At 42.2% G+C, this 20,246-nt stretch overlaps 1 pseudogene; it reads left to right on the forward strand.

Moving 5' to 3' along the window:
- Window positions 1-18,674, forward strand: part of LOC115124620 (protein mono-ADP-ribosyltransferase PARP8-like) — a 153,290-nt pseudogene extending 134,616 nt beyond the window's left edge.
- Window positions 18,675-20,246: the final 1,572 nt, after the last annotated feature.

Consider the following 20,246-nt stretch of genomic DNA (forward strand, 5'->3'; position numbering starts at 1 on the left):
ATGATGACAGGCCCTACTGTCTGTAAACACACAGTCCAGTTCAAAGTGAATGATGACAGGCCCTACTGTCTGTAAACACACAGTCCAGTTCATAGTGAATGATGACAGGCCCTACTGCCTGTAAACACACAGTCCAGTTCATAGTGAATGATGACAGGCCCTACTGCCTGTAAACACACAGTCCAGTTCATAGTGAATGATGACAGGCCCTACTGCCTGTAAACACACAGTCCAGTTCATAGTGACTGACAGGCCCTACTGCCTGTAAACACACAGTCCAGTTCATAGTGAATGATGACAGGCCCTACTGCCTGTAAACACACAGTCCAGTTCATAGTGAATGATGACAGGCCCTACTGCCTGTAAACACACAGTCCAGTTCATAGTGAATGATGACAGGCCCTACTGCCTGTAAACACACAGTCCAGTTCATAGTGAATGATGACAGGCCCTACTGCCTGTAAACACACAGTCCAGTTCATAGTGAATGATGACAGGCCCTACTGCCTGTAAACACACAGTCCAGTTCATAGTGAATGATGACAGGCCCTACTGCCTGTAAACACACAGTCCAGTTCATAGTGAATGATGACAGGCCCTACTGTCTGTAAACACACAGTCAAGTTCATAGTGAATGATGACAGGCCCTACTGTCTGTAAACACACAGTCAAGTTCATAGTGAATGATGACAGGCCCTACTGCCTGTAAACACACAGTCCAGTTCATAGTGAATGATGGCAGACCCTACTGTCTGTAAACACACAGTCCAGTTCATAGTGAATGATGACAGGCCCTACTGCCTGTAAACACACAGTCCAGTTCATAGTGAATGATGGCAGGCCCTACTGCCTGTAACACACAGTCCAGTTCATAGTGTCTGTAAACACACAGTCCAGTTCATAGTGAATGATGGCAGGCCCTACTGCCTGTAAACACACAGTCCAGTTCATAGTGAATGATGGCAGGCCCTACTGCCTGTAAACCCACAGTCCAGTTCATAGTGAATGATGACAGGCCCTACTGTCTGTAAACACACAGTCCAGTTCATAGTGAATGATGGCAGGTCCTACTGCCTGTAAACACACAGTCCAGTTCATAGTGAATGATGGCAGACCCTACTGCCTGTAAACACACAGTCCAGTTCATAGTGAATGATGACAGGCCCTACTGCCTGTAAACACACAGTCCAGTTCATAGTGAATGATGGCAGGCCCTACTGCCTGTAACACACAGTCCAGTTCATAGTGTCTGTAAACACACAGTCCAGTTCATAGTGAATGATGGCAGGCCCTACTGCCTGTAAACACACAGTCCAGTTCATAGTGAATGATGGCAGGCCCTACTGCCTGTAAACACACAGTCCAGTTCATAGTGAATGATGACAGGCCCTACTGCCTGTAAACACACAGTCCAGTTCATAGTGAATGATGACAGGTCCTACTGCCTGTAAACACACAGTCCAGTTCATAGTGAATGATGACAGGTCCTAGCCTGTAAACACACAGTCCAGTTCATAGTGAATGATGACAGGCCCTACTGCCTGTAAACACACAGTCCAGTTCATAGTGAATGATGACAGGTCCTACTGCCTGTAAACACACAGTCCAGTTCATAGTGAATGATGACAGGCCCTACTGCCTGTAAACACACAGTCCAGTTCATAGTGAATGATGACAGGCCCTACTGCCTGTAAACACACAGTCCAGTTCATAGTGAATGATGACAGGTCCTACTGCCTGTAAACACACAGTCCAGTTCATAGTGAATGATGACAGGCCCTACTGCCTGTAAACACACAGTCCAGTTCATAGTGAATGATGACAGGCCCTACTGTCTGTAAACACACAGTCCAGTTCATAGTGAATGATGGCAGGCCCTACTGCTGTAACACACAGTCCAGTTCATAGTGAATGATGACAGGCCCTACTGTCTGTAAACACACAGTCCAGTTCATAGTGAATGATGGCAGGCCCTACTGCTGTAACACACAGTCCAGTTCATAGTGAATGATGGCAGGCCCTACTGCTGTAACACACAGTCCAGTTCATAGTGAATGATGGCAGGCCCTACTGCCTGTAAACACACAGTCCAGTTCATAGTGAATGATGACAGGCCCTACTTCCTGTAAACACACAGTCCAGTTCATAGTGCCTGTAAACACACAGTCCAGTTCATAGTGAATGATGACAGGCCCTACTGCCTGTAAACACACAGTCCAGTTCATAGTGAATGATGACAGGCCCTACTGCCTGTAAACACACAGTCCAGTTCATAGTGAATGATGACAGGCCCTACTGCCTGTAAACACAGGGTCCAGTTCATAGTGAATGATGGCAGGCCCTACTGCCTGTAAACACACAGTCCAGTTCATAGTGAATGATGACAGGCCCTACTTCCTGTAAACACACAGTCCAGTTCATAGTGCCTGTAAACACACAGTCCAGTTCATAGTGAATGATGACAGGCCCTACTGCCTGTAAACACACAGTCCAGTTCATAGTGAATGATGACAGGCCCTACTGCCTGTAAACACACAGTCCAGTTCATAGTGAATGATGACAGGCCCTACTGTCTGTAAACACACAGTCTAGTTCATAGTGAATGATGACAGGCCCTACTGTCTGTAAACACACAGTCCAGTTCATAGTGAATGATAACAGGCCCTACTGCCTGTAAACACACAGTCCAGTTCAGAGTGAATGATGACAGGCCCTACTGTCTGTAAACACACAGTCCAGTTCATAGTGAATGATGACAGGCCCTACTGCCTGTAAACACACAGTCCAGTTCAGAGTGAATGATGACAGGCCCTACTGTCTGTAAACACACAGTCCAGTTCATAGTGAATGATGACAGGCCCTACTGTCTGTAAACACACAGTCCAGTTCATAGTGAATGATGACAGGCCCTACTGCCTGTAAACACACAGTACAGTTCATAGTGAATGATGACAGGCCCTACTGCCTGTAAACACACAGTCCAGCTCAAAGTGAATGATGACAGGCCCTACTGCCTGTAAACACACAGTCCAGTTCATAGTGAATGATGGCAGGCCCTACTGCCTGTAAACACACAGTCCAGTTCAAAGTGAATGATGACAGGCCCTACTGCCTGTAAACACAGTCCAGTTCATAGTGAATGATGGCAGGCCCTACTGCCTGTAAACACACAGTCCAGTTCATAGTGAATGATGACAGGCCCTACTGCCTGTAAACACACAGTCCAGTTCATAGTGACTGACAGGCCCTACTGCCTGTAAACACACAGTCCAGTTCATAGTGAATGATGACAGGCCCTACTGCCTGTAAACACACAGTCCAGTTCATAGTGAATGATGACAGGCCCTACTGCCTGTAAACACACAGTCCAGTTCATAGTGAATGATGACAGGCCCTACTGCCTGTAAACACACAGTCCAGTTCATAGTGAATGATGACAGGCCCTACTGTCTGTAAACACACAGTCAAGTTCATAGTGAATGATGACAGGCCCTACTGTCTGTAAACACACAGTCAAGTTCATAGTGAATGATGACAGGCCCTACTGCCTGTAAACACACAGTCCAGTTCATAGTGAATGATGACAGGCCCTACTGTCTGTAAACACACAGTCAAGTTCATAGTGAATGATGACAGGCCCTACTGTCTGTAAACACACAGTCCAGTTCAAAGTGAATGATGACAGGCCCTACTGTCTGTAAACACACAGTCCAGTTCATAGTGAATGATGACAGGCCCTACTGCCTGTAAACACACAGTCCAGTTCATAGTGAATGATGGCAGGCCAGTGTATTAAATGGCTTATTTGCATAAAGGCCTACTGTAGCTCTGATTGGCTATGGCGCAGCAGTCTGTTTCTGGTCCCGGACAAGACTGACATGTTTTTTATTGGGTTTGATTTCCTGTAGTGTCTATTAATTGTCCAAACGCAAGGCCGCTTTCCCATTCTATATTGCTATAGAATTCTCACAAATGCATTACTCTGTGTCATTCCCAAACATTCTATGATTGTTTGAAAATCACCATATTTAAGTGCTCGCTTCTCAGAGAAAAAAAAAGGCATCATATTCTTCCTGGGTGTATTTTTGAATAGATTTTAATCAGATTTATTGTTGCTAAGACGCTGTCAGTTCCACTTTAAAGGCCTCTAACATTTTGGTTATTGTATCTCTCTGTCTGCAGCTCCATGGCGCCATCTATGGGAGTGGAATCTATCTCAGCCCAATGTCAAGCATATCCTTTGGTTACTCAGGTATCTAAGTCTCGGATGGAGCAACAGCATTAGGTCAGGGGTTAATGACCCGTTCTCTTGGTAACTTTGAGAAGGGACAACAAATGGTTGTTTTTTGATTCATTACCGTTCTGTCTCTTTAAAATGTAATGGTTGTTTTGGATGAATTACCGTGCTGTCTATTTCAATTAAATGTATTTATAAAGCCCTTTTTTTTTAACATCAGCTGATATCTCAAAGTGCTGTACAGAAACCCAGCCTAAAACCCCAAACAGCAAGCAATGCAGGTGTAGAAGCACGGTGGCTAGGAAAAACTCCCTAGAAAGGCAAAAACCTAGGAAGAAACCTAGAGAGGAACCAGGCTATGAGGGGTGGCCAATCCTCTTCTGGCTGTGCCGGGTGGAGATTATAACAGAACATGGCCAAGATGTTCAAATGTTCATAGATGACCAGCAGGGTCAAATAATAATAATCACAGTGGTTGTAGAGGGTGCAACAGGTCAGCACCTCAGGAGTAAATGTCAGTTGGATTTTCATAGCTGATCATTCAGAGTTCGAGACAACAGGTGCAGTAGAGAGAGTCGAAAACTGCTGGTCTGGGACAAGGTGATACCCGGTTTAGAAGCCATGGCTATTTTCATGAAAGTGTCAATAGATATAGTACTAATTAAAAGATTAAAAAACTTGAGTCTCTCCATTGATGTTAGGTCCTGGCAGAGTTGTGCAGACTCAGGACAAATGATATTTGGAGGAATACGCAGATTTAAAGACTAGTCCGTAATTTGCTTTCTATTTATCATGGTCTTTTCCTCAAAGAAGTTCATGAATTCATCACTGTGGAAGTGAAAGCCATCCTCTCTTGGGGAATGCTTATTTTTAGTTAGCTCTGGGACAGTATCAAAAATACATTTTGGATTGTTCTTATTCTCCTCAAATAAGTTGGAAAAATAGGATAATCGAGCCGCAGTCTTCAATATTGCCTTTCCAAGCTAGTCGGAAGACATCCAGTTTAGTGGAGCGCCATTTCCGTTCCAATTTTCTGGGAGCTTGCTTCAGGGTTCGGGTGTTTTCTGTATACCAGGGAGCTAGTTTCTTGTGACAAATGTTTTTTTATTTTTATGGGTGCGACTGCATCTAGGGTATTACTCTCAAGGTTGAATTGAGTTCCTCAGTTAGGTGGTTAACTGATTGTTGTACTCCAACGTCCTTGGGTAGGAGGAGGGAGTCTGGAAGGGCATCTAGGAATCTTTGGGTTGTCCGAGAATTTATAGCACCGCTTTTGATGATCCTTGGTTGGGGTCTGACCAGATTATTTTGTTGCGATTGCAAACGTAATAAAACGGTGGTCCGATAGTCCAGGATTATGAGGAAAAACATTAAGATCCACAACATTTATTCCACGGGACAACACTAGGTCCAGAGTATGACTGTGGCAGTGAGTAGGTCCGGAGACATGTTGGACAAAACCCAATGAGTCGATGATGGCTCCAAAAGCCTTTTGGAGTGGGTCTGTGGACTTTTCCATGTGAATATTGAAGTCACCAAAAATGTGAATGTTATCTGCCATGACTACAAGGTCCGATAGGAATTCAGGGAACTCAGTGAGGAACGATGTATACGGCCCAGTAGCTATAAAAAGTGACTGAGTAGGCTGCATAGATTTCATGACTAGAAGCTCAAAAGATGAAAACACAGTCATTTTCTTGGGGTCAAAATTTAAAAATTTGCTAATGTAAATGTTAGCAACACCTCCATCTTTGCAGGAGGCGCGGGGGATATGGTCACTAGTGTAACCAGGAGGAGAGGCCTCATTTAACACAGTAATATAATGTTTCAGTAAGGCCAATCACATCAAGATTATGATCAGTGATTAGTTAATTGACTATAAGTGCCTTGGAAGTGAGAGATCGAACAATAATTAGCCCTATTTTAAGATGTGAAATATCAAAAACTCTATCAATAAGGAGGTCTGCTGCCTGCACCCATTGTGGAGGTCAAAAATTACCATTCTCTATTTAATAAGTTGTTTTAGATGAATCTGCTGCCTGTTTTAGATGAATTACCCATTTAAAATGTAATAGTTGTTTTAGATGGTCTATTTAAAATGTAATAGTTGTTTTAGATGAATTATCATTCCGTCTATTTAAAATGTAATAGTTGTTTTAGATGAATTACCATTCTGTCTATTTAAAATGTAATAGTTGTTTTAGATGAATTACCATTCCATCTATTTAAAATGTAATTGTTGTTTAAATAGACAAAATATTTCATGATCATTTCTAACATTGATCTTTCTCTCCATTCAGGGATGAACAAAAAGCAACAGAAGGTTGCTTCAAAGGACCAAACTGCGACAAACAAGACCAACTTACATTTGCAGGTTAGCATGAGGACATTTACACTTTTGCAAGGTGTTGATGAAACAGGGGGTCAAATGGAATATTTTGGGGAAAATTAACATTTTTATTCACTAGAGTTGTGTCCTTTTGCAGTCAACAAAGAAAGGACAGCAGCCCCAGTTTTTGCAAAGTCGGAACCTAAAGTGCATAGCCTTATGTGAAGGTACGTATGTGCTCTGGGCTGGGGTCGTCACCAACTTCTATACTCCTATGAGAATGGCGCCGGAGAAGATGGCTGCCGTTTTAAAGGGCTCCTAATCAATTCTGCTATTTCGTGCATTGTTTGTAACTTATTTTTGTACATAATGTGTCTGCCATCATCTCTTATCACCGAAATGAGCTTCTGGATATTAGAACAGCGATTACACAACTCAAACTTTTTTCTTTAACGAGTCGGACACGAATGACTTACTGCTGACACTGGACCAGGCCCAAATCCCTGTCATACGCATTAAGAACTGATGCCGAGACAGGGGACGCAGATACGGGTGCCTTGTGAGAATATCGTCGGTGAGTGGGTAACCCACCTCTACCATCTATCCTATTGGCCAACGTGCAATCATTGGAGAATAAACTGGATGAGCTCCGTTCAAGACTATGCTACCAACGGGACATTAAAAACTGTAATATCTTAATGTTTCACTGAGTCGTGGCTGAACGGCAACAAGGATAACATACAGTTGGCTGGGTTGTCCATGAATCAGAAAGATAGAACAGCTGCCTCCGGTAAGACAAGGGGTGGTGGTCTGTGTCTATTTGTAAATAACAGCTGGTGGCACAAAATGTAATATTAAGGAAGTCTCAAGGTTTTGCTTGGCTGAGGTAGAGTATCACATGATAAGCTGTAGACTACACTATTTACCAAGAGAGTTTTCATCTATATTTTTCATAGCTGTCTATTTACCACCACAAACCGATGCTGATACTAAGACCTCACTCATTGAGCTGTATTCCACCATAAGCAAACAAGAAAATACTCATCCAGAAGTGGTGCTCCTAGTGGCCGGGGACTTTAATGCAGGCAAACTTAAATCCGTTTTACCTAATTTCTACCAGCATGTTACATGTGCAACCAGAGGGAAAAAAACTCTAGACCACCTTTACTCTACCCACAGAGACGCATTCGAAGCTCTCCCTCGCCCTCCATTTGGGAAATCTGACCATAATTCTATCCTCCTGATTTTTGCTTTACAAGCAAATACTAAAGCAGGAAGTACCAGTGACTCGCCTAATACAGAAGTAGTCAGATGATGCAGATGCTATGCTACAGGACTGTTTTTGCTAGCACAGGCTGGAAAATGTTCCGGGATTTCATCTGATGGCATTGAGGAGTATACCACATCAGTCATTGGTTTCATCAATAAATGCATCGATGATGTCGTCCCCACAGTGACCATACGTACATACCCCAACCAGAACCCATGGATTACAGGCAACATCGGCACCGAGCTAAAGGCTAGAGATGCCGCTTTCATTGAACGGGACTTTAACCCTGACACTTATAAGAAATCCCGCTATGCCCTCCGACGAACCATCAAACAGGCAAAGCGATAGTACAGGACGAAGATTACAGACTACCAAGGGAAGCCCATCCACGAGCTGCCCAGTGACACGAGCCTACCAGACCAGCTAAATTATTTCTATGTGTGCGTCGAGGCAAGCAACACTGAAGCATGAATGAGAGTACCAGCTGTTCTGGACGACTGTGTATCACGCTCTCCGTAACCGATGTGAGTATGACCTTTTGTGAGGTCAACATTCACAAAGCCGCAGGGCCAGACGGATTACCAGGATGTGTACTCTGAGCATGCACTGACCAACTGGCAAATGTCTTCACTGATATTTTCAACCTCTCCTTGTCTGAGTCTGTAATAACCTACATGTTTCAAGCAGACCACCATAGTCCCTGTGCTCAAGAACACTAAGGTAACCTGCCTAAATGACGACTGACCTGTAGCATTCACGTCTGTATTCATGAAGAGCTTTGAAAGGCTGGTAATGGCTCACATCAATACCATTATCCCAGAAATCCTAGACCCACTCCAATTTGCATACCGCCCCAACCGATCCACAGATGACGTAATCTCTATTGCACTCCACACTGCCCTTTCCCACCTGGACAGAAGGAACACCTATGTGAGAATGCTATTCATTGGCTACAGCTCAGCATTCAACACCGTAATGCCCTCAAAGCTCATCACTAATCTAAGGATCCTGGGACTAAACACCTTCCTCTGCATCTGTATCCTGGACGTCCTGATGGGCCGGTAAGGGTAGGTTACAACACATCCGCCACGTTGATCCTCAACACGGGGGCCCTTCAGGGGTGCGTGCTTAGTTCCCTTCTGTACTCCCTGTTCACCCATGACTGACTGGCCGCGCACGACTCCAACACCGTCATTAAGTTTGCAGATGACACAATGGTGGTAGGCCTGATCACGACAACGATGAGACAGCCTATCGGGAGAAGGTCAGAGACCTGGCAGTGTGGTGCCAGGACAACAACCTCTCCTTCAACAAGACAAAGGATATGATCTTGGACTACTTGAAAAGGAGGGCTTCAAGTTCCTTGGTGTCCACATCACAAACAAACTGACGTTGTCCAACCACGCCAAGACAGTTTTGAAGAGGGCACAACAATGCCTATTCCCTCTCAGGAGACTGAAAAGATTTGGCATGAGTCCTCAGCTGCACCATCTAGAGAATCCTGACTGGTTGCAACTGGTTGCAACTGCTCCGACCGCAAGGCACTACAGAGGGTAGTGCATATGGCCCAGTACATCTCTGGGGCCAAGCTTCCTGCCATCCAGGACCTCTATAACAGGCGGTGTCAGAGGAAGGCCCTAAAAATTGCCAAAGACTCCAGCCACTGTAGTCATAGACTGTTCTCTCTGTTACCGCACGGCAAGCGGTACTGGAGCACCAAGTTTAGGTCCAAGAGGCTTCTTAAAAGGCGTCTTAACAAAAGGCGTCTTAACAGCTTCTAAGACTGCTGAACAGCTAATCAAATGGCTACCCGGACTATTTGCATTGTTCGTCCCCCCCCATTTTGTGCTGCTGCTACTCACTATTAATTATCTATGCATAGTCACTTACCGCTACCTCCATGTACATATTACCTCGCTTACCTTGACTAACCTGTACCCCCACACATTGACTCGGTACCGGTACCCCCTGTATATAGCCTCATTATTGTTATTTTATTGTTGCTCTTTTATACATTTTTTTTTACTTTGGTTTATTTAGTAAATATTTTTCTTAAAACTGCATTGTTGGTTAAGGGCTTGTAAAAGTAAGCATTTCACATGTGACAAATGCAATTTGATTTGATTTGACAACCTGAAAGGAAGATCAAAAAGCAATGGGTGCCAATTTTGACTTTGTGGCTGTGGAATCTGACTTTGTGGCTGTGGAATCTGACTTTGTGGCTGTGGAATCTGACTTTGTGGCTGGGGAATCTGACTTTGTGGCTGTGGAATCTGACTTTGTGGCTGTGGAATCTGACTTTGTGGCTGTGGAATCTGACGTTGTGGCTGTGGAATCTGACTTTGTGGCTGTGGAATCTGACTTTGTGGCTGTGGAATCTGACTTTGTGGCTGTGGAATCTGACTTTGTGGCTGTGGAATCTGACTTTGTGGCTGTGGAATCTGACTTTGTGGCTGGGGAATCTGACTTTGTGGCTGGGGAATCTGACTTTGTGGCTGGGGAATCTGAATCTTTGTGGCTGGGAATCTGAAATCTGACTTTGTGGCTGGGGAATCTGACTTTGTGGCTGGGGAATCTGACTTTGTGGCTTGGAATCTGGCTGTGGCTGAATCTGACTTTGTGGCTGTGGAATCTGACTTTGTGGCTGTTGAATCTGACTTTGTGGCTGGGGAATCTGACTTTGTGGCTGGGGAATCTGACTTTGTGGCTGGGGAATCTGACTTTGTGGCTGTGGAATCTGACTTTGTGGCTGTGGAATCTGACTTTGTGGCTGTGGAATCTGACTTTGTGGCTGGGGAATCTGACTTTGTGGCTGGGGAATCTGACTTTGTGGCTGTGGAATCTGACTTTGTGGCTGAGGAATCTGACTTTGTGGCTGGGGAATCTGACTTTGTGGCTGGGGAATCTGACTTTGTGGCTGGGGAATCTGACTTTGTGGCTGTGGAATCTGACTTTGTGGCTGGGGAATCTGACTTTGTGGCTGTGGAATCTGACTTTGTGGCTGGGGAATCTGACTTTGTGGCTGACTTTGTGGCTGTGGAATCTGACTTTGTGGCTGAGGAATCTGACTTTGTGGCTGGGGAATCTGACTTTGTGGCTGGGGAATCTGAATCTTTGTGGCTGGGGAATCTGACTTTGTGGCTGGGGAATCTGACTTTGTGGCTGGGGAATCTGACTTTGTGGCTGGGGAATCTGACTTTGTGGCTGGGGAATCTGACTTTGTGGCTGTGGAATCTGACTTTGTGGCTGTGGAATCTGACTTTGTGGCTGTGGAATCTGACTTTGTGGCTGTTGAATCTGACTTTGTGGCTGTTGAATCTGACTTTGTGGCTGGGGAATCTGACTTTGTGGCTGGGGAATCTGACTTTGTGGCTGGGGAATCTGACTTTGTGGCTGAGGAATCTGACTTTGTGGCTGTGGAATCTGACTTTGTGGCTGTGGAATCTGACTTTGTGGCTGTGGAATCTGACTTTGTGGCTGACTTTGGAATCTGACTTTGTGGCTGGGGAATCTGACTTTGTGGCTGTTGAATCTGACTTTGTGGCTGGGGAATCTGACTTTGTGGCTGAATCTGACTTTGTGGCTGGGGAATCTGACTTTGTGGCTGGGGAATCTGACTTTGTGGCTGGGGAATCTGACTTTGTGGCTGTGGAATCTGACTTTGTGGCTGTGGAATCTGACTTTGTGGCTGTGGAATCTGACTTTGTGGCTGTGGAATCTGACTTTGTGGCTGGGGAGTCTGACTTTGTGGCTGTGGAGTCTGACTTTGTGGCTGTGGAATCTGACTTTGTGGCTGGGGAATCTGACTTTGTGGCTGGGGAATCTGACTTTGTGGCTGGGGAATCTGACTTTGTGGCTGGGGAATCTCTTTGTGGCTGGGGAATCTGACTTTGTGGCTGTGGAATCTGACTTTGTGGCTGTGGAATCTGACTTTGTGGCTGTGGAATCTGACTTTGTGGCTGTGGAATCTGACTTTGTGGCTGTGGAATCTGACTTTGTGGCTGTGGAATCTGACTTTGTGGCTGGGGAATCTGACTTTGTGGCTGGGGAATCTGACTTTGTGGCTGTGGAATCTGACTTTGTGGCTGTGGAATCTGACTTTGTGGCTGTGGAATCTGACTTTGTGGCTGTGGAATCTGACTTTGTGGCTGTGGAATCTGACTTTGTGGCTGTGGAATCTGACTTTGTGGCTGGGGAATCTGACTTTGTGGCTGGGGAATCTGACTTTGTGGCTGTTGAATCTGACTTTGTGGCTGTTGAATCTGACTCTGTGGCTGGGGAAGCTGGGCTGAAGCAACCAAAGAACAACAATGGAGATGTATTAACTGATGACATTATATGTGAACTAAATGTAAATATATATGTTTGTGTCCTTCTGTGTCTCTTTCAGTCATCACGTCCCCTGACCTGCACAAACATGGAGACATCTGGGCTGTTGAATCTGACTTTGTGGCCCAAACACCGACCACGTGGCTGTAATCACTGTTGAATCTGACTTCTTCTTTTGTGGCTGTTGAATCTGTGGCTGTAATCACTTTTGACCACAGCTGTACACGCTTCTTCTTCGTGTAAGTACACGACCAGGGCTGTACATGCTTCTTCTTCGTGTAAGTATACGACCAGGGCTGTACATGCTTCTTCTTCGTGTAAGTATACGACCAGGGCTGTACATGCTTCTTCTTCGTGTAAGTATACGACCAGGGCTGTACATGCTTCTTCTTCGTGTAAGTATACGACCAGGGCTGTACATGCTTCTTCTTCGTGTAAGTATACGACCAGGGCTGTACATGCTTCTTCTTCGTGTAAGTATACGACCACAGCTGTACATGCTTCTTCTTCGTGTAAGTATACGACCACAGCTGTACATGCTTCTTCTTTGTGTAAGTATACGACCACAGCTGTACATGCTTCTTCTTCGTGTAAGTATACGACCAGGGCTGTACATGCTTCTTCTTTGTGTAAGTATACGACCACAGCTGTACATGCTTCTTCTTCGTGTAAGTATACGACCAGGGCTGTACATGCTTCTTCTTTGTGTAAGTATACGACCACGGCTGTACATGCTTCTTCTTCGTGTAAGTATACGACCACGGCTGTACATGCTTCTTCTTCGTGTAAGTATACGACCACAGCTGTACATGCTTCTTCTTCGTGTAAGTATACGACCACAGCTGTACATGCTTCTTCTTCGTGTAAGTATACGACCAGGGCTGTACACGCTTCTTCTTCGTGTAAGTATACGACCACAGCTGTACACACTTCTTCTTCGTGTAAGTAGTAAAAACACGACCGTGTTCATACAGACAGTGGTGTTAAATTTATCAAAGCAGACTTTCTATATTTCCTTTCGACAAACCCAAAGAGAGGTTTTACATCTCAATAATATATCTGATATTACAAGTGAACATTTCAACCTTTATCTCAGTTGAAAAGCTGGAGTGCCAACTGTGAATATGTTCTGATCACAGGGTTGGTAGGAGTGATATTATTGTGTGTTTCTTCTGATCCAGCTATGAAGATGGTCAGGTGGGAGATACGAGCATCAACACACAAGACGCTGGCATCCATCGAGAGATCCTACGAGTCATCGGCAATCAGACTGCCACGGGATGAACCTCGCTAAAATGGAAATATCCTTCCCGTAATTCTGCTGCCGCCAACTCCCGGCTCAAAGTTGCATTTTTTGAGCTGCTGAAGCCCGTCGTAACACGTGTGTATTTCCGACCAATGTAGAGAACACACCAACAACTTAGCAAAAGTTTGAAATCTTCAAGGAAACCTTGATGAAATCAACAACACATATTTACAACTGGAACACAGCAAAACTCTTTCGGGAAGAACACATTTTGCTAAGTTTATAAATACTATGAAGAATCCTGTTTTTCTGAAGACACTGTACGTCTCTGTTTGACTGATTGGGACGACTTCGTTTTTTTTTTTTTTTATATAGAGAGAGAACATTTAAAAAAACGGTAAAACTCTTTGGTGAATATTTTGAGACTTCTTGCTCGTAGATGTGGGACCTTTTCAGCAAAAATAACGATTATTGTTCCCGTCCTGTCTAGCAAAAAGGTCCCATCTATCTGACCTTATTTACTGTAAAAGAGTTGTATCTTTTCAAAATACAATGTACTTTATGTATACTGAAGGTGTTAATATGCACTTCATTTTTCTTAATGTCATACATTTGTTCTAACAACTGAGTCATAATCTGATAAACTAAAAAGCCCCCCCCCCACACTTGATTATTTTAAAATAAAACAAAAGAATAGTTGTAGAATAGTTGTATTTTGCGACGGTGGTGTGATCTGTCGGTTACCATTCCGTGTCGACTGAAGGACAACAGCAATACGTTGAGTGGAATAAACACATTAGGCCCAGGATTCTATCAGGCCTGCAGGGAGTTCTGGGTGTACTAGATCTGTCTTTCTCATTGAAAGCCACTCTAAGAAGTGGTAGATTGGTTCTGTGTGTGTTATTTCTATGCTTCCCGTTCTTAAATTACGTTTTAGCGTCTTTTACTTTCGGTTTTGTACACCAGGTTGAAACAGCTGAAAATACAATATTTTTGGTTATCGAAAATATATTTTACAATATATTATCTACACTATACTTCCTATGTTTTGTTACATGAACGGAAACTAAGCACACTATTAGAAATTTAGCAACTAGGAAATGACAGAGCGATTTTCTGCACAGTGTACCGTTAAAGGGAATTTACCATTGAGCCGACATCTGCCGTGTTTACTTAGAAGGCCATCTCCTCGACCGTGGTAACATTGCCTTTAAATGGTGCATCGCCCAAAAGAGCCGATTTGAATTGAAGTGTGTTAAGAGCTTTCAACGAGACGTCATCAAAACATGAGCAGAAACGTATGCTGTGTTAAGTTAGGAAGTAGATCCGTTTCTTTCACATATCATACCAGGAAATGTATATATTGGTTTCTTCTCCTTTTATAGGGGGGTCTACTGGTTTACAATAGCAAAAGACTTAGACTCCAGTCAAGAATAGATACATTTGATAAATTCATAAGTTCTGCACACTTACCACTCACAACCAGTTTAAATAGAATAACATGGATTTAAAAAGCTATTTAGTATTAACACATGTCAGATTGATCTTTATACTTTGATTAAAACTATGGGTAGATGTGGATGTATAATCGGAGCCCCAATTAAAGAACATTTTAAAACTGTTCCTTTTGTTTAGGGGGGGGATGTCTATACATACTAAGCATTAGTGTTTGCTGCTTGTCTATATATTTCTGTGCTTTTAAAGACCAATCAGATCTCAGCTGTGCTTTTAAAGACCAATCAGAGCTCAGATACTATCCCTTGTGTTCACTGTAAATTATATAATATTTATTATGAAATTATGATGGTTTAAAGTAGACATTGATATTAGTCATACTGGACACCAACCACTCTGAACATTGATATAGGTCATACTGGACACCAACCAATCTGATCAAAAATTACTGTAAATCACAGGCAGTCATATTTTTTTTATGCATTTTTTTTTCATCACTAATGATTTTACAGTTTAAATATATTTGACGTTATTGTAACAAATATAGGTAAATACATTTTTTTACATAATTTAGCAGACGCTCTAATCTAGAGTGATTTACAGGAGCAGTTACAATCCAGTGCCTTGCTCAAGGGCACGTCAACAGATTATTCACCCAGTTGGCTCAGGTAATTCAAATCAGCGACTTTTCGGTTACTGGCCCAACACTCTTAACTGCTAGGCTACCTGCCGCCCCGCCGCTAGGCTACCTACTCTTAACCGCTTGGCTAACTGCTCTTATCCGCTAGGCTACCGACTCTTAACCGCTAGGCTACCTGCTCTTAACCTCTAGGCAACCTGCCGCCCCACCACTAGGCTACCTGCTCTTAACTGCTAGTCTACCTGCTCTTATCCACTAGGCTACCTACTGTTAACCGCTAGGCTACCTGCTCTTAACCGCTAGGCTACCTTCTTTTTACTGCTAGGCAACCTGCCACCCCACCGCTAGGCTACCTGCTCTTAACCTCTAGGCTACCTGCTCTTAACCATTAGGCTACCTGCTCTTAACCATTAGGCTACCTGCTCTTAACCAGTAGGCTACCTGCTCTTAACCCCTAGGCTACCTGCCGGCCCACCGCTAGGCTACCTGCTCTTAACCGCTAGGCTACCTGGTTTAAACCACTAGGCTACCTGCTCTTAACCGCTAGGCTCTCTGCTCTTAACCCCTAGGCTACCTGCTCTTAACCGCTAGGCTACCTGCTCTTAACCCCTAGGCTACCTGCTCTTAACCGCTAGGCTACCTGGTTTAAACCACTAGGCTACCTGCTCTTAACCGCTAGGCTACCTGCTCTTAACCACTAGGATACCGGCTCTTAAATGCTAGGCTTCTTGCTCTTAACCCCTAGACTACCTGCTCGTAAATGCTAGGCTACCTGCTCATATCCGCTAGGCTACCTGCTGATTTACAGCTAGGCTACCTTCTCTAAACCTTCAGGCTATCTACTCTTAAGCGCTAGGCTACCTTCTCTTAATTGCAAGGCTCAGTGCTCTTATCCACTAGGTTACCTGCTGTTAACCGCTAGGCTACCTGCTATTAACCGCTAGGCTACCTGCTCTTAACCGCTAGGCTACCTTGTCTGAACCGCTAGGCTACTCGCTCTTAACTGCTAGGCTACTTGCTCTTAACCTCTAGGCTACCTGCTCTTAACCTCTAGGCTACCTGCTCTTAACCAATAGGCTACCTGCTCTTAACTGCTAGCCTACCTGCTCTTAACCACTAGCCTACCTGCTCTTAACCGCTAGTCAACCTGCTCTTAACCGCTAGGCTACATGCTGTTAACTGCTAGGCTACCTGCTCTTAACCGCTAGGCTACCTTCTTTTTACTGCTAGGCAACCTGCCACCCCACCGCTAGGCTACCTGCTCTTAACCTCTAGGCTAACTGCTCTTAACCAGTAGGCTACCTGCTCTTAACCCCTAGGCTACCTGCCACCCCAAACATAGAAGACAGTGAAGGCAAATGAGCAACATGTTGTATTATTGCATCATTCAGTGACCAAATCACACTATTTCATTTGATTTCATATTCATATTTTTGCAACATCTGTCTTGGAACAGTAATGTGATCCTGGTGGATGTTGATTTTGTGATAGCACATATGTTATATCATGCTAACAACAGTGTTGAGAATGGATGTTACATCTATATTTACACTTGAAACACATTCATATACCAAACATTGTCAAATATTTCAGATTTGTTTTAAATATGCATGTTGTGTTAATGGATGATAAATGGTACTGAAAAGATAGTTAGTATTTGTGAATGATGGGATTATAATTTGATGTCTAATCCATTCATTATTAATTTAAATTCATGATCGCGTTTTGTATTTTAGCTAGGGTAACACAGTATCTTGAATCTCATGAAAGAAGGAGGAGCATATTGTTGAACTGGAGGCATAATCGAGAACACCAAGTGATGACAGCTCATGACTGTCAATTCAGAAGGAACTCAAAAGTTTGACAGAAATCTACAGTTTCCCCATTATGACAGGGAACCTAAATCAGTTGAATGGAGACCAATAAACAACACAATATAATGGTCGGCAGTATATTTCCTTTGATCCACTTTGTGGAGTGTTTCTGTTGATCTGAATGTCTTTGTATTTTCTGCACAATTATAGTGAATAAAAGGTATTCTATGATTATGCTATTTAGCGTTTGGTGCCTTATAGACATGTGGATTAATGGTAATATATTACAATACATATGGAATATATTGTTAATATTACCACAACAAGGAGGCCAAATATTTTATTTATTTGAGTTTTTATGGCTTTTTCTTTATTTTGCCAATTACTGGAGCTTTTTTTTGGGGGGGGGCTTTTGACAAATTATGGAAATAGCAGCTTATGTACTTGTTTATGTTCATTAAATTTCAAACTTGCAGAAAAAAAACTGAATTTATATTTTACTGGTGTTGTTTCGTTACTCAGATTAGTGTAAACCACAATTCCATCTTCATATGTACAGTGGGGCAAAAAAGTATTTAGTCAGCCACCAATTGTGCAAGTTCTCCCACTTAAAAAGATGAGAGAGGCCTGTAAATTTCATCATAGGTACACTTCAACTATGACAGTGACTGTTTGAGGTTGTGGACAGGTGTCTTTTATACTGATAACAAGTTCAAACAGGTGCCATTAATACAGGTAACGAGTGGAGGACAGAGGAGCCTCTTAAAGAAGAAGTTACAGGTCTGTGAGAGACAGAAATCTTGCTTGTTTGTAGGTGACCAAATACTTTTTTCCACCATAATTTGCAAATAAATTCATTAAAAATCCTACAATGTGATTTTCTGGATTTCTTTTCTCATTTTGTCTGTCATAGTTGAAGTGTACCTATGATGAAAATTACAGGCCTCTCTCATCTTTTTAAGTTGGAGAACTGGCACAATTGGTGGCTGACTAAATACTTTTTTGCCCCACTGTATGTGTGTGTATGTAAAGTAAACTATATACATGTCATAAATATTATTTGAAAAATAATCTAGCAAGGTCTTAATTTTCACAGTAGTGGGTCAACCTAGAGCAGCTATGCATTTGTGGCCAATTTTTCTTCCTTCAATGTTGCATACCGGTAGTGCACGGCTCAGCTAGTCAGGTTCACGTAAACATAGCTGGGAAATCATAGATATTAAAACCACAACGAACAACGTTAAGTAATTGCATCCTACAGCCACTACTGTCGTGTACACTATTGTCCTTTAGAGTTTTTACTTCCATAATGGAATAACCTGATGTTATCAACAATTAAAGGGACATTTCACTATATATGTCTATTAGTGTTATTATTTCACTGTATTTGTTCTATTAGTGTTATTATTTCACTGTATGTGTCTGTTAGTGTTATTATTTCACTGTATTTGTTCTATTAGTGTTATTATTTCACTGTATGTGTCTGTTAGTGTTATTATTTCACTGTATTTGTTCTATTAGTGTTATTATTTCACTGTATATGTCTATTAGTGTTATTATTTCACTGTATAGGTCTATTAGTGTTATTATTTCACTGTATATGTCTATTAGTGTTATTATTTCACTGTATCTATTAGTGTTATTTCATTTCATTAGTGTTATGTGTCTATTATTAGTGTATATTATTATTTCACTGTATTTGTTCTATTAGTGTTATTATTTCACTGTATGTGTCTATTAGTGTTATTATTTCACTGTATATGTCTATTAGTGTTATTATTTCACTGTATGGTCTATTAGTGTTATTATTTCACTGTATTTGTTCTATTAGTGTTATTATTTCACTGTATGTGTCTATTAGTGTTATTATTTCACTGTATGTGTCTATTAGTGTTATTATTTCACTGTATAGGTCTATTAGTGTTATTATTTCACTATTAGTGTTATTATTTCACTGTATAGGTCTATTAGTGTTATTATTTCACTGTATGTGTCTTTTTTATTAGTTTATTATTTCACTGTATCAGTTGTTCTATTAGTGTTATTATTTCACTGTATGTGTCTATTAGTGTTATTATTTCACTATTTCAATGTCTATTAGTGTTATTATTTCACTGTATGGTCTATTAGTGTTATTATTTCACTGTATTTGATGGTATTCAATTGGTAGTTACAGTCTTGTCTATTAGTGTTATTATTTCACTGTGTGTCTATTAGTATTCCTATTTCACTGTGTGTTCTATTAGTGTTATTATTTCTATGTGTCTATTAGTGTTATTATTTCACTGTATATGTCTATTAGTGTTATTATTTCACTGTATGTGTCTATGTTATTAGTGTTATTATTTCACTGTATAGGTCTATTAGTCTTCATTATTTCACTGTATGTCAGTCTATTATTACACTATCATAGTGTTCATTATTTCACTGTCTGTGTTATTTCATGTTAGTTCCTGACTGTGTGTTATTATTTCACTGTGTGTCTTCAGTACTGTAAACAAATCTTTAGAGGATTTTGATGAAAGTTTATTTCACTGTATAGTCTTTAAATTTGTAGTGTTATTAGGAACAGACAGTTGTCTTCCTGTGTTAAGAAAGAAGTGTTAAAGTTGTCTTATTGTTCAATGACGGGCTTGTCAATTTCCTGGTCTGTTAGTGTAACAGACAGTGTCTTCCTGGCTTAACTTGTATTTCCTGTTGTCTATTAGTGCAGAACTGGAGTTCAGATTTGTCTTCCTGACTGTCAGTGCAGGGATTATCCACCTGACTGTGCAACCTTTCAGTTGTCCACCTACTAGTATTAGAAATTAGCAACGTTGTCTTCCTGACCACTAGGCTTGTCCACCTGACTGTCTGCCGTCCCGTGAGAGTCAGTCACAAGAAGTTGTCTTGATTTAGAATTATTTCCTGGCTGTCTATTATTAAT

The sequence above is a fragment of the Oncorhynchus nerka genome, linkage group LG27 (assembly GCF_034236695.1).
Source record: "Oncorhynchus nerka isolate Pitt River linkage group LG27, Oner_Uvic_2.0, whole genome shotgun sequence".
NCBI lineage: Eukaryota > Metazoa > Chordata > Actinopteri > Salmoniformes > Salmonidae > Oncorhynchus > Oncorhynchus nerka.